Source organism: Lepidochelys kempii, chromosome 23, assembly GCF_965140285.1.
Source record: "Lepidochelys kempii isolate rLepKem1 chromosome 23, rLepKem1.hap1, whole genome shotgun sequence".
Lineage (NCBI taxonomy): Eukaryota > Metazoa > Chordata > Testudines > Cheloniidae > Lepidochelys > Lepidochelys kempii.
The window spans coordinates 6,243,420-6,257,880 of NC_136402.1; the positions used below are offsets into that span (position 1 = coordinate 6,243,420).

General features: G+C 52.6%; 1 pseudogene; it reads right to left on the reverse strand.

Annotated features, from left to right (window-relative positions):
* Nucleotides 1–872: 872 nt before the first annotated feature.
* On the reverse strand, nt 873–13,916 carry LOC144929791 (glutaminyl-peptide cyclotransferase-like protein; annotated as a pseudogene).
* Nucleotides 13,917–14,461: the final 545 nt, after the last annotated feature.

Genomic DNA, 14,461 nt, shown 5'->3' on the forward strand with positions numbered 1-14,461 from the left:
CACAGGGAGGGGAAAAGGGTTTTACCCAAACTCACAGGGCCAGTTAGTGGCAGAGCGTGGAACAGATCCCATGGGTGCAGTCAAGTGCTCTGCCCACTAGGCTGTGCTGCCTCTCAATCCAGAGGGAGGAGGTGGAGAGGAACCAAGGGGGTGCTGGTTCCGCATGGGTCACACACAGTCAGGCCCGGCAGCCCTGAGCTGAAGGAAGGGGAGGGGAGCTGGGGTTTGCGCCTGCTGATGGGAGCTGGGGCTGCGGCTGGAGACTGGCAGGAGGGGCCGGAGCGGAGGGAACAGCCATGCCAGGAGCAGTGTCCCAGCCCCACAGTGCCCAGGGCTGCCCAGCATGTGGGAAGGGGGCAACAGCACTGACAGGGCAGCTCTTTGTTACGAGAGTCGCTGTGGAGCAGCCCCCGAGCGAGGCTGGGAGCCCAGCACCCCAGGGCTGGACGGGCCCCGTAAACAGGAGCAACCCCTGGTGGGCTGGCAGCTGGAGGCCGTGCTGCAGAGAGTGCAGGTCTGGCCCCCCCGCAGCCCCCCGTGTCCTGCCCCTGGCACAGTCCAGGTTCAGCCCAGTTATTTCTGCTTCTGAGCCGTGGACCCTGGGGGACGCGACCAGCTGGGATCCAGGCTCCCTGTTGGGAAAAGGCTAGTCCAGGCCCTGGCGGCTGGAGCTCTGGGGGGCGTGTAAAGCCCAGGAAGGGGCTCAAGGGGCTCAAGCAAGAGGTTTCACTCCTGGGCCGGCCACAGCCCCGCTGCAGCCCCGGAACAGACTCAGCACAATCTCCCTTCCCATCCTCCCAGCATTGTAACACCTCCCCAAGACCCTGCGGGGCTGCCACAGCCCGGGCCCCCCAAGCCACCTTGCCTGGTCCCTAGGGTGTTTTGGCTGCTGGCCCCATGGAGCTCGGCCTAGGAGGGGCGAAGGATCCTGCGAGGCCCAGAGAGGGGTTGGTTCCCTCGCCAGGGGAGGCTCTGGGTAGCCACAGCCACAGGTACTCGGCCAGGAAGGCAGCCAGGATCTTGCAGAGGTTCTCCACAGTCAGGGGGTGCAGATTCTGCTCCGTGTCCTCCATCATGTGCCAGACCCACGGGAAAGGGATGGCAATGAGGTGCAGCACCGGCACTCCTGCGGCCAGACAGATACATGGATAGTCAGCAGGGATCCAACCCAGGATCTGCATCACTGCAAGCACCAGCCTCTACTGCTGGAGCTACAAGAGTAATTCCACTATTGTCAGCAGTAGTAGACTATTATCCCCATGTGGCCCAGCCACTAGCGGGCGACGGGCGACATTCTAAATGCGCACACTGTCTCAGTAGATGGAGCCAGGCCCTCAGGCACGACCTGACCTTACATCTAGGAGCCGTGTGCTCCCCTGACCTAGCAACGAGCAGCTGGCCCAGGTGCATTATGGGAACCAGATTGGCCAGAGACATCAAGCGAGTCAGGGCCAAGTGGCTAGATAGCAATGATATGTTTATAAAGTCTTTCACCCCAAGGATCCCAGAGCCTAAGTTCAAAATGCAGCCACCTCTGGGGTGAAGTGTGCCAGGCAGGCAAACATCATCTATAAAGCATTTTACCCCTGTAAATAACACCTAGCTCTTGCATAGCCCTTGTCCTCAGGGGATCCCAAAGCACTTTACAAAGGGGGTCAGAATGATTCCCCCCACTTCACAGATGGGGAAACTGAGGAAGACAGCAGCAAAGTCACCCAGCAGGGCAGTGGCAAAGCCAGGACCTGAACCCAGGTCTCAGTCCCTTGCTCCACTCATGAGGCCAGGCTTGTGTGGCAGCCTGGGGGAGTCTCACCACACTTTGTCTGCACACATTCCTCCCTGGCTCCCCTGGGGAGGCCTCCCCAGCTGTCCATCCCACACTGCTCTGCACCTGGATGAACGGTAGCAGGGGGCAGGACAGGTACCTTTGCGAAGGAAGGAGACGTGGTCCTCTTCGACAGGCCCATAGACAGGCTCCCTCTGGAAGTACGTCTGCTCCCAGGGGTGGGACTGCAGCAGGCCCAGCCGGTGCAGACGCTTCTCTGGGCGACACAGAGAAGAGAGTGAGGAATGGACTGGTTCCTGGGACCTGCCAGGCTGGGGCACGGCAGAATGAGCCCCACAGGGGGCTACACCTGGCCGCTCACAACAGAGCTCCCTGAGGACTTGGAGACGCTGCCAGGGAGGGAGGGGAGATTTCAAACCTGACAAGTCGTGTTTGAGGGAAATAAAGTATTGGTGAAAGATGCCAGGTCAACAGCCCCGGGGACTGAATCCCCAACTCCCAGCTCTGTCTCACAGCTGGGGATAGAGCCCAGGAGTCCTGGTTCCCAGCCCCCCTGCTCTAACCACTAGACCCCACTCCCCTCCCAGAGCTGGGCCTAGAACCCAGGCACCTTTATTCATTGTCAGACAGACGCAGGACCATCAGGACTGGCGGGCGGGGGAGGAGGTAGCTGTCCTGCTACAAGTGTCTGGGGGGGCAAGCCCCCTCCCACCCCTGGAAGAAAGGAAGGTTTGGTACAGATGCCGACGAGCCGGTCGAACCAGGAGGCGGTGAAGGGGAAGTGGTTCTGGATGGTCGGGTGGCGGGCCCCCAGCAGGTCCAGCAAGACAAACAGGCTCTGCAAGGAGGCAATGAGGGGTTAAATCTGTAGGGGCCCAGTCACCCCAGGAGGATCTGAGGGAGGGATTGGTACAAGATCCAGTGCAGACAGATTGAGCCCCCCGCCTACCCCGGACAGGCACCCTCACCATCTCCCTCCAGCCTGAAAGATCCCCCATGCAGAACTCCTCAGAGGGGCAGGCGGGCAGCTCTCACCATAGCCTGGAGCTGGCTGGTGCCCGGCTGGTGCTGAGCCTTGGCCATGGACAGCCCCGTACAGGGAATCCCTCTCACTCCACTCCCGGAAGGCCTCCTCACCGTCCAGGAACAGCAGCTGCAGCGTCACCTCAGAGCCCTGGGGAGAGACACGGGGATCACTCAACACCTGGCACTGCTGGACAGGTGAGGGGACTGCACCCAGGACAGCAGCAGAGCTCGGGATAGAACCCAGGAGTCCCGGCTCCCATCCCTCCCGGTTTTGCACACTAGACTCCATTCCTTTCCCCAAGACAAGAGTAGAATCCCCAACCTGGGAAGCTCTCACCTGCTCCTTGGCCTTCAGCAGCTCCACGTCCAAGGCCGTGGCCAGTTCCAGCAGGATGGCACAGGGCACGGCCGAGTCGGTGGCCCCCAGGAAGGTGCGGCCCTGTCTTTCCCAAGCTGCCACCCCACCGGGCTTGAAACATCACCAGCTCCATCCAGCCCAGGGACCACATGGACAGGTACTGGGGCTGGGATGGGAAGACTCTGTGGAATCTCAGATTAAAGGAGCACCTTTACATTTGGGATGGAGGGGCTAGCTGTAGAGCAGGGAGGTCTTTCCTAAATTCCCCAGGCTTACCCTGATCTGAGGCTGTACAGAGGAGGCTCCCAGCCAGCAGCTGCCTTATCAGAACTGTGTTCATTAGATAGATAGATAGATAGATAGATAGATAGATAGATAGATAGATAGATAGATAGATAGATAGATAGATAGATAGATTCAGGGTAATGTATCAGAATCTGGCCCTCACCCCATTGCACTCAGCGGGTTTCTTTCATTTTACCCTGGGGGAGAAGAGATCAGAACCCAAGACCGCCAGTTCCAAGAACTCCACAGACCTGTGTTGTCACTGGATTTATTACCAAGGGGACATTAGACAAGGGGAGGCACCAGAATACCCCTCTGTGGGACAGAATGACAGACTGAGGGGCAGGGTTTGTGTCTCCCGCTTTGAAGTCCTGTGTCTTTCTGCATACAGAGATCTGCGCAAAACCCACCATCTCTGTGAGCCCCAGGGCGGATGATGGCCCTGGGAGGAGCTGTGACCATCCTCTGAAAGAGTTGGTGCCAGGGCATAAGGGTTGCTCTGTACAAAGGAGGAGATTAAACTCCTCTGCAATACATACGTAACCCTTCTTCCAGTTCCAGCTCTGGCTTCAATATATAGGGGTTCCTCTCAAAATTATAACACAACACTGGCTTGAGCTCCCACCCAGAAATCTGGGAAAACTAAACACCAGCCCTGGGTGTTTCTAAGAAGCAATACTTCCTGTCTTGCAAGCACTGAGTCTGTGTGCGACAAAAGAAATATTTTATTAAGGGGAGAAGGAAGAATGGCATTAATTTGAGAAAACATGACAACAATGACTCAAACGTATGCAAACAACAGGTAAATCCCTGGCCCCAGGTGGAGCAGTGGCTTTGCCTCAGTTTCCCCCTTTCTGAAAGACCAGCGGACAAATGTCCCGTTAACACACCACTCCCCTTTCTGTCCATGACACCGCACTCTTAGTTTGCTGTCCACCGTAAGTGAAGTCCTAGGGTCTAGGGGTGCCATTAGGTGCATTCAGCTCCAGCCTTAGGGGAGGAATGCAGGAAAATCAAATGATGCCTCTGCCCACTCCGGTCACTGCCCACTCTGCCACTGCACACCTCTGTCACCTTCTGAAGTTTCTGCACTGCTCCAGCCCCAAGTGTTCTCAGCTCTTAGGTTATGGCTACATTACAAAAATTACCAGCAGCCACAAATCTCAAAGCCCAGGTCTGGGTTCATCGGATGAAGTGAGCTGTAGCTCACAAAAGCTTATGCTCAAATGAATTGGCTAGTCTCTAAGGTGCCACAAGTACTCCTTTTATTTTTGTGAATACAGACTAACACGGCTGTTACTCTGAAACCTGAGGGGAGCTGAGATCAGAATCTAGCCCTGTTGCCTTTGCAGGCGATGAGTGACTCTGGCTTGACCCCGGGCAACCTGATCAGGGTGCAGGATATTGTTTCCATTTTGGAGTGAAGGTTCAGGTCTCAGCTCCTCTTTTCCCTGACTCACCTCCCCATTATTAAGACAAACGTTCCCCCAGCCCTCTGGCCCCTTTGGTACTCAGCACCCAGCCTCTCACGCTGCCTGAACAGCCAACTCACCCTTGTCTCCGATCCTGCCCCACTGACACAAGTGCTGGCCTCAGACCCTCGCCCAAGCTGGCACTCATGGAGAAAAAGGGCAGTGAGCTCACACCACATGATGGGACAGCGAGGGACCCCTCAGTGCTGCTCCAAATACCCCAGTCCCCAGCTCCATGGAGTCTGATGCCCCAGGAGCTCAAATGAGGAACTGAGCAGGGGGCGGCAGGCACAGGGAGCCTGTGATGCTCAGTGAGAGCAAACCAAGGTCCCTGCCACTCCCAACAAACCACAACCCCATCAACTGCTGCCCACGTCTCTGTGCTGCACAGGGGACACCCAGGGGAACTGGGGGGATGAGCTGTGTTAATTCCACCAACCTGACCAGACCAGAATCTGGGTGCAAGCTGTTACCCCCAACTCTGCTGGATCTGGGACTGTAGGGGTCTGGTGGTCAGAGCATGTGTTACACTGCCAGACCAGGGATGGTTTTAAAAATGGAATTTTATTAAACCTAATGTCCAACTCCCCAAACAAACGCAGGCTGCAACCCGCTGGGTCCCCCTGGAGAATGACAGAAACCCTCCTGGGGGTGCAGCTTGCATCCCCACTGTTCCTCTTTAGCCTCGCTAGCAGATCTCCAAACCCTTAAAGGGACACGACACAGCCTTAGAGATACAGGATGCAGGTATGTAGAACCCTGACATTCCCATATCAGTGCTACACTCCTCCTGTGGAAATATAATATCCCCCAAATATTCCCATTAACAAAATATAAAACATTCCGTCCAGCCATTTGGCTTATTAGCAGACACCTATGACTTCCACAAGCTCGTGCTTTCGGTCTCAGATGAGCTTTTGTCTTGCTCCTTTTTCATCAGATCTGGAAACTTTTGCATCTCTCTTTGGTTTAATTCACATTAAGCAGGAAATGTCTGTGTCAAGGGTTGTTCCATTGCCCAACCAAATAGCCAGTTCTGAACAGTTTAAATCCCCAGAGATCCTCAAATCTTATGAAATACCAGCTCCCACATGGTAAGTGGTATAACCATGTAAGACAAAGTCATTAGACATAAAAAACATCTACTCAAGAAACATAAAACTAACTATGTAGCGCTATCGACCCCTTTTCTAGAGCAATATCCAAACCAGAAGCCAATGTCTCTTCATTTACATTAATCTTGGAGAGAATGCAGGATAAGATACAGGAATAGGTACTAGGTACAGCATGTAAACACAAGGATAAAGCCATGGTGCATTCACCAGTAGCTGGAATTAGACACTGATGAGTAGGTTCATAGGTCAGTGTCTGGGGGGCTCTTCCCTCTCTAGTCAGAGGACCTCAGGTGACAATGGGTTGTTCTCGAGATCTGTCCTCTTGTGCACTGATGGTTTCAGGGTCCATGGTCACATTTTGCCATTCATGTCTTTCATTGGCTGATGTGGATGTCACATCAGACTAGTCATCTGTCTTCAAGTTTACAAGATCAACAACACCTCCATTTCCCAGCCGTGGAAGGAATGTTTCTGCCTCTGAATTCAGGGTCACCATGCCATGGGTACCATGTTGTTTGTCTTCGCTCTCACTGTCAGAATCACTGGAGTCCAAATTCTGTCCTTATAGAGGCTTGGTCTACACTACAGCCTACTTCAGTATCACTTACATCACTCAGGGGTGTGATTAATCCACACCCTCTGAGTGACATAGTTATACCGACCTTAACCCCCTGTGTAGACAGTGCTCTCCCGTCCACATAGCTACTGCCTCTATGTAGCAGAGACTCGCCCTTAGATTTCCAGTTTTGCTTATTTACCTTGATCTCTGTGTCTTCTGCAGTGGTGCTGTGCAGCACAGTGTCATATCCAAGGGCAAGAAAACCCAGAGAAGCCAAAACTTGTGGTGACAAACTCTATCACCTCCTTCTCCACCCTCTGCCTTTACTCTGTGAACTCTCCCCTTTCCTTTCATGTTCTAACATGAATTTTATCTTCCCAATAGGATGTTAGTTTGCCTGGTCCCCTTCCTGACAAGTACTCCTGTCCCCTGGCCAGAGGACAGCACCATACACTTGCTGACCATAATGGTTCTTACCACGAATAGCAGAGTTTTGAGAACATATTGAGGCCAGTTCATAAACATCTTTCAATTGCTGTTTCTGTCTCTCAGCATATTCTTTATGGTTCCTAGGTGCAGATTCAGAGTTCATAGGTAGAACAAATGCAATGACAATAGACAAATGTGATTATCTTCAAGATAATAAATAGAAGGGTGGGAACTCGTAGCATCATTTTGTGTACAGTTATAGGCATCGATGGTCTTATTAAGGGAGTCCTTCCAGTATGATTTTTGTTCTTCTGGCAAGGTTATCAATGTAGCCAGCAGAATTTGATTCAGCCTTTCTACTTGCCCATTGCCCTGTGGGTGGTATGGGGTTATGGGAGAAGTTTAAATCTTACTGTAGTACTCTACCCTTTGAGAAAAAACTATTTTCAAACTCTGCTCCTTATTGAGGATGGATTCTTTTGGGGAAATCAAATCTTAAAACAAACTAATTGAAGATCTTGTCTGTCACTGTCTTTCCTGAGTTTTTGGTGGTAGGGTAGACTTTGACAAACCAAGTAAAGTGATCCACCGAGGCTCAGATGTATTCATATCTTTCTTTGCTTCTTCCTAGATGGAAGAAGCCTATGGATACAAGTACAAATGCTTCTGTTGTAACTAAGGAAGTAAGGTGCCACCAGACTCCTTGTTGTTTTTGTGGATACAGACTAACACGGCTACCCCCTGGTACTTGTTGTAACTATGGTAGTTAGATGAAATCTGGTATGCTGGTGAGGTTTCTTTTGCTTGGTGCACATACAAACTCTAGTGACACAATGTTCGATGTACCACATCCTCCTGTGTTCTCTTGGTATTTGGTTTGTGCCCCAAAAACTTATACGGCAGCATTTTAGCAATAGCTGGATCTTTCTTCTGAGTTGCCAAAATGTCTTCTCCTGGAATAAGGGGTGTGTGATGAGGGTGGTGGGCTGGCACAGGCCTCTCTGGGGTCTAGGGCAGCGATGGCAGTCTAACAGCCCACCTGGAACATGCCTCTCAGGACTAATTAAGCAAACAATTCTCTGCCTGTCTCATCTCAGCCTTCTCCTAAAACCCAACCAGGCCCGTTGTGTCCATACTCACAGAGAAGCCATAGGCCCAGCGGCAGGATCATGGGGAGAAGCCGTGATAACCCCACAGGCTGGCAATGCCATAGCGGCATCTGCCTCTCGGGGATCCAGGCACCGTCTCTCACGCTCTGCTTCATAGTGTCTCAGTGAGAGAAATGCCGTGGCTCTCTGATCTGGCCTCTCCGCTGCTGATCTGCAGGGACCAGAGAAGCTGCAGGTGCTCTCTGATCTGCCACGTGCTCCCCAAGGTTCAGAGAGAAAAGCCACAGCCCCTGTGAGAGACGGGGCCGTGTCTGCTACCGGCCTCGCAATGGCCAGGGACCTCACTCCCTGGTGAGAGGGGGAGGTTGTTTGCACAGCTCCTCTCCTATGGGCTGGGCAGTTTCTCTGTTGTTCCCAAATGCTGAAGATTGAGGGGTTGATACCCGATCAGAGCAGCCCCCCTGAGCCCAACTCTCCAGCTTTGGGGTTTGATACTGGACTAGACCAGCCCCTCTGAGCCCAACTCCCAGGCGAGCCAAGAGAGAGAATTACAGAGCAATGGTGGCTTCCCATAGTTATTGCAGCAACAAAGTTTCTGTTTAAAGCAGAATATTAAACTTTGCCTAAAATCCACAGGACAAGTCAAATCCACCTGAAAAGTGGAAGCCTGGGTGAGTGGCTGAGGCAGAGTGTGTGAAGGAAATCTGAGGCCCTTTGAGAAAGAGGTTCTCCAGATAAAGCCCCTAAAAATGGAGCTGTTTCCACAATAACAACATTATTTTAGGGTTAGGTGTTGAAAAGGCCCCAAAGGAGTCAGGCACCCCTCACTCATGGCCTTTCATGGCAGTCAGCACCTCAGACACTCAAGCCCCTTTGGAAATTCCTCCCTGCATATCCTGCTGTCACAAATGGCAGCCATCTTTACTAAGGGCAGCTTCCCTTTCACATCCCAAGGGTGTAGCAACATGGCAGCTATCTGTCTAGAGGGAAGCCTGTGACTTTAATGCCATTATAGAAAAAGCCTGAAGCTGCCTGGGGGAAGATGGTTGCCATGAGACTATAGGCTTGGAATGTGAAAGGGAGGTTGCCCCTAGTAAAGATGGCTCTGATTTCCCATTGTTCCCAATAAGTCTGAAGTTACAGGCTGCCTTCAGGGAAAATGGCTACTATGCCATTAAATACCATGGATGTGAACAGGAGGTTGCCCCTAGTAAAGATGGCTGCCATTTTCCATTGTTTCTGCTAGGATTGAAGATGTAGGCTGCCCTCTGGGTAATGGTTATCATTTCATAAAGCCTTGGGAGGCTGCCCATGGCCTTGATGTCCAATTTCCTCCTTGTTTTCAAATGGAAGTGAAGCCATAAGCTGCCCTCAGAGAAGATGGCCACCCATGTCCCTGATGTGGCAGAGAGGTTGCCCTTTTTGTGGCCTGCAGAATTGAAGACTGTGGCTTCATTTCCCTTAGAAACAATGGGAAATGGTGGCCATCTTTACTTGGGGCACCCTCCCTGTCATACCCGAAGGTATCACTGACATGGCAGTGCTGCTTCCCATTGTTTCCAACATGGGAACATTGTTTCATAACAATGGCCTCCATTTCCCCTCCTGCATGAGTACCATCTGCTCCTGCCCTCCCCCCCGAGAATTCATCCCATTCCCCAGTTTGTTCCATTTCCCCAGGAGGGCTCTCCAGGGCTCTTCATAAAGAAGCTTCATAAAGAAGCTGCTGTTCTCAATGGTAGCAGATGACAGAACGAGGAGTAATGGTCTCAAGTTGCAGTGGGGGAGGTTTAGATTGGATATTAGGAAAAACTTTTTCACTAAGAGGGTGGTGAAACACTGGAATGCGTTACCTAGGGAGGTGGTAGAATCTCCTTCCTTAGAGGTTTTTAAGGTCAGGCTTGACAAAGCCCTGGCTGGGATGATTTAACTGGGAATTGGTCCTGCTTTGAGCAGGGGGTTGGACTAGATGACCTTCTGGGGTCCCTTCCAACCCTGATATTCTATGTTTCTATGATTCTAAGCAACCGCCCCCATTCCATCCCGCCACCAGACAATCCCCTTGTCCCTTTTCTAGCCATGTGGGGGTGACACTGCGCCCTCTCCCCACACTGCCCCCGTGCCCTGGGAGAGGACCGTGTTGAGCGTTGTGCCTCCATCTAATTGCCAGGATGCTGGATCCAGAGCACCCCATGTCCCATCCCTCTCTGTATGCTTAGTTGCCCATAGGCAGATCACAATGGGGTGCTGGGACATCACTTGGGGGTGTGACTGAGTCACATGACTGATCCCATAACATATGCTGTGTCTGTTTCTGGATGACGTCCCCTGGTGGCTCCCGCAGGTCCCAGCCCAGGGTTATAAATAGCCTTCTCAGAATTCAATTTTTATTACAATTTTGAAACATAATGTCGATATTGATTTTGAAGGTTTGTTTTTAACATTTGTTATCAATTTAAATGTTCACTATTGGTTAAAATCATGGGGTTTCGGCAACGTTTGTATATTTATTGATTTATATTTCACAGTGGAGGAAATTACAATGAGGGGTCAGACAATAATTATTTAATGACAGTAGACGTTGAGATTCAAAAGTTAAAGCTTTATAACTATTAAAACATAAATTGTCATATATACACAGTATATATCCTTAAATCAGCCTCTAATAATGTCTCACACAGCCTTTCTCTTACTTCGCTTAATTGCATATTTCTATTATTATCGATGGAAATATTTTCTCGTGGGTTTGTGTGCGTCCTGGGAAACTGATGTTTGCTGACATTTACCAATAAGAAGCAAATCCGTCCAATCCTAGTTCTAAACAGAGCCCCCCTGCCTGTGAGGTGAGCAGAGAGACGGGCCTGTGGTTACTGGCTGTGGTCCTGTTCTCAGCGCAGGAGTCTCTCCCCCGCCCCCTGCGACCCTGTCCCCACAGCCCGGTAGTATTTATAGACACAGTCTCAGAGCGATGCTGCTCTCAGGACACAATGATCCCCCATCACTTGTCTGCCACGCTCATTTCTAGCTCAGGGATGATTGCAGTGCTGCATTCGCAGCATGGCTGAGGGGCTGGAAGAATAACCCCCAGTCCAGCCCCTGGTAGAGCAGGTGACAGTGCGTATTGTTCAAGGTCTGGCCTGACAGAGTAAAACACCAAACCGCAGCTTATTTTCTGCAACCACTTGGAACGATTTCATATTTAGACAACAAATATTTCAGCTCTTTACAGCATAAACCTGTAGCGCACGCCTGTAATGCAGAGCAGAGTGGGACGTGGAGCTGTATGGAACAGGGCTTGTACTTCAGTGTCTGCCCCTATGCTACAACAACCAAGGATAGAAATCACAGCCTCTGGGGAACAGTGTGTGTGTGTCTGGGGAACAGTGTGTGTGTGTGTGTGTGTGTGTGTGTGTGTGGGGAACAGTGTGTGTGTGTGTGTGTGTGTGTCCACGGGGGGGTGTTCAAAGAGTTCAGCCATTGTGAAAATTCCAGCTATCACTGGGAGCTCCCAGCCCTCCCGTCTGTGCGTGCCATACCGGAGCAGGGCCCACAGCATCCCTGGCCCCAAGCCTGGCCCAGCAGGAGTGAAAATTAAACCCTTATTAAGCAAATATGTCTCTGCTCAAACACAGGGGCTGGATCCTGGCCTGGTGACATGCACATGACCCCAGAGTAAAGCTGCTGCAGGCCATGAGGTTTTCTGGATTTACACCCACACACACTGGTGTGACTGAAGGGCAGGGCAGTGTGAGGAGATGGGCCCTGCTCACCACTGCTGCCCCAGGATACAGGCACAGAGAGCAGGAGCTGGCCTAGCCACCGGCCAGGAAAGAGGGGGAAATGGGTGGGTCTGGAGTTAAGCTAACTTTCATATCCCATGTAAGGGGAACCTATGGGGGCTGCTTGGTGTCACACATTTATCAGCGACCTCCCCCCCCCAAGTCTGATCAATGAGTTACTCCCCCTGAGCCTCATGGACGGGTTTCTGCAGAAAGGCATAAACCACAGACCTCTCTGAAATCCCAGACGACCCTCCAACCTGCCCAGGACAGGGGAGACATCCAGAGCCCTCAGTCACCTCTCCTTCCTCTTCCTCCATGCCATTCCACCTAAAGCCCTCCGGATCGTACCGAATGATGGCTCTTTTCCTCTGGATGCAGGTGACGATCGGGGCAGAAGTCAGCAGGAGCAGGACCAGGGCAGAGCAGAGGATCCAGACCCAGAGCGGGATAGCAGGCCCTGGGACAGGGGATGGAGCAGGGTGAGCGGTCTGAAGGTGGAGGTGAACTTGCAACATGAGTCCTGCTCACAGCCTGTCTGGAGGGGCCTCTGCCAAGTGCTGGCCCTTCTGCACAGGGGACATTGCACCTGGCCTTGATACGTCCCTAACGAGCCTCGGGGAGCCTGTGAATGCCCAAGCCCAGCTGTTTAGAGACCTCGTCCCTGGCTCCTCACCCCGCTCTGCCCTGGTTCTTTGCTGCCCTGTACCCAGCACCAAGGCAGGGGCAACTGGGGTCGGCCCCTCACCTGTGCCATGGAGCCCTTTCCAAGGGGCAGCACTGACACCATGGTCTGGGGTTACCATGTTTCAAGTTCCCAAACACAGGACACTACTGGGGGAAGGGGGAGCTGAAGGGGGAGGGAAGGTACAAAGTTTCTTTCTGCTTTGAATGGGAGGGCGCAGAGCCCTGCAGTGGGCTTGGCATTGCCTTCAGAGCAGCGCAAAAACAAGGGAGGACCAAAAGAGAGGTCATGTCCAGGGAAACCTGGACGTATGGGAACCCTACCAAGGTCTGCTGCTGACCGGCGTGGGGCAGGATCGCAGCCCGGCAGCCACTGACTCCCTGGCCAGATGTTTGTGCCTGATGCTGCCTCACAAAGCCAGAGCCCACACGGACCCTGCCTCCTCCCCAGGCCCCTGCCCCATGGACACACGTCCGTCCAGGCCATCGCTAGGGGCTCTGTGATAGGAGAACTGGCTAGTTCGTTTATCTCCTGGCTCCGCTGCCTGTGGAATCCGAACCCCTGTCTCTGTCCCCGCCAGGCTCTGCACAGCTGTGACCTCCATCGCCATGGGGTAAGAGTCCGGCTCCCTCCACACCGCCAGCCACAGCATGGGGACATGGCAGGCCCCAGCCTCCTGGGGAGCAGACAGTGGCATGTGGGTCTGCCTGGACATTTTACATTCCCCACACGGAGGTGAGCCCCTGAGGCCTCCTGCCCCCCCACCCCCAGGCACATGCGGTGCGGTAAAGTCTCCCCTCTGAGATTGGCATGTGCTCCCCCCTCGTCCCAGCCCAGCCCTCCCGCTTTCCTACAGGGAAATCCCACAGCAGGGAGCAAAACCATTTACCTTGGAGCAATGTCCTCTCTCCAGAGCCCTCACCATCTGTGGGGCAGATACACAGCGATTACACATCACTTCAAATGCCAAAAGCCTCATACCAATGAGGAGTAGAACAGCAGCCTCAAGAAGGGTTTTTTTCCAACTTTTTGATTCACTGAAAATTTTGAAAAAAATTGTTTTCAAGTGAGTCCGAAACAATTCCCCAAGCCCACCATTAGTGCTTTGCATTACCATCCACGTGCAGGTCCCAGGGGTCACTGGGGAGAGAATTGTTCTCCTGGTTGTTGTCATCCTTGAGCTGATAGAGGCAGGAAAAGGCCCCTGCACTCTCCTTGGACACTGTGTAGGGTGAGTCGTAGACTATTATGTTTCCTCCCTTGGGCTGGACAGAAATCTCCTTCCCGTCTTTGCAGAAGACAATGCGGGTCATGGGGGCGTCCAAAGGGACTAAACACGACAGCATGGCTGTGTCCCCTTGGCGAGCAGACAGCCTGTCGAGGAACAGCCGCGGGGCGGGGAGAGTGCCTGGGGAGCAAACACATCAGTGTTAAACACCTGGGGCCAGATCCCGCGCTGGTGTCAATCAGCAAAGGTCCATTCACTCCATTGGAGCGGGGCCGATTTACACCTGCTGGGGACCTGACTCACTCACTCCAGTGGAACGTGTCTGAACCCGAACCCTCCAATCCCTGCTGTGCTCCCAGGACCAGTCACTCACCGGGAGAGCTGCAGATTTCCTGGCTTGTGACAAGGGAGCCTGTGAAATAAACACAAAGGGTCTCAGTGCAGGAGGGGAGGTGGAACAGGGAATTATAGTGACTGGAGCTGGAAATACAGTCACATCCTCTAAAGGAAAGTGGCAGGTTTCAGAGTAACAGCCGTGTTAGTCTGTATTCGCAAAAAGAAAAGGAGGACTTGTGGCACCTTAGAGACTAACCAATTTATTTGAGCACAAGCTTTTGTGAGCTACAGTTC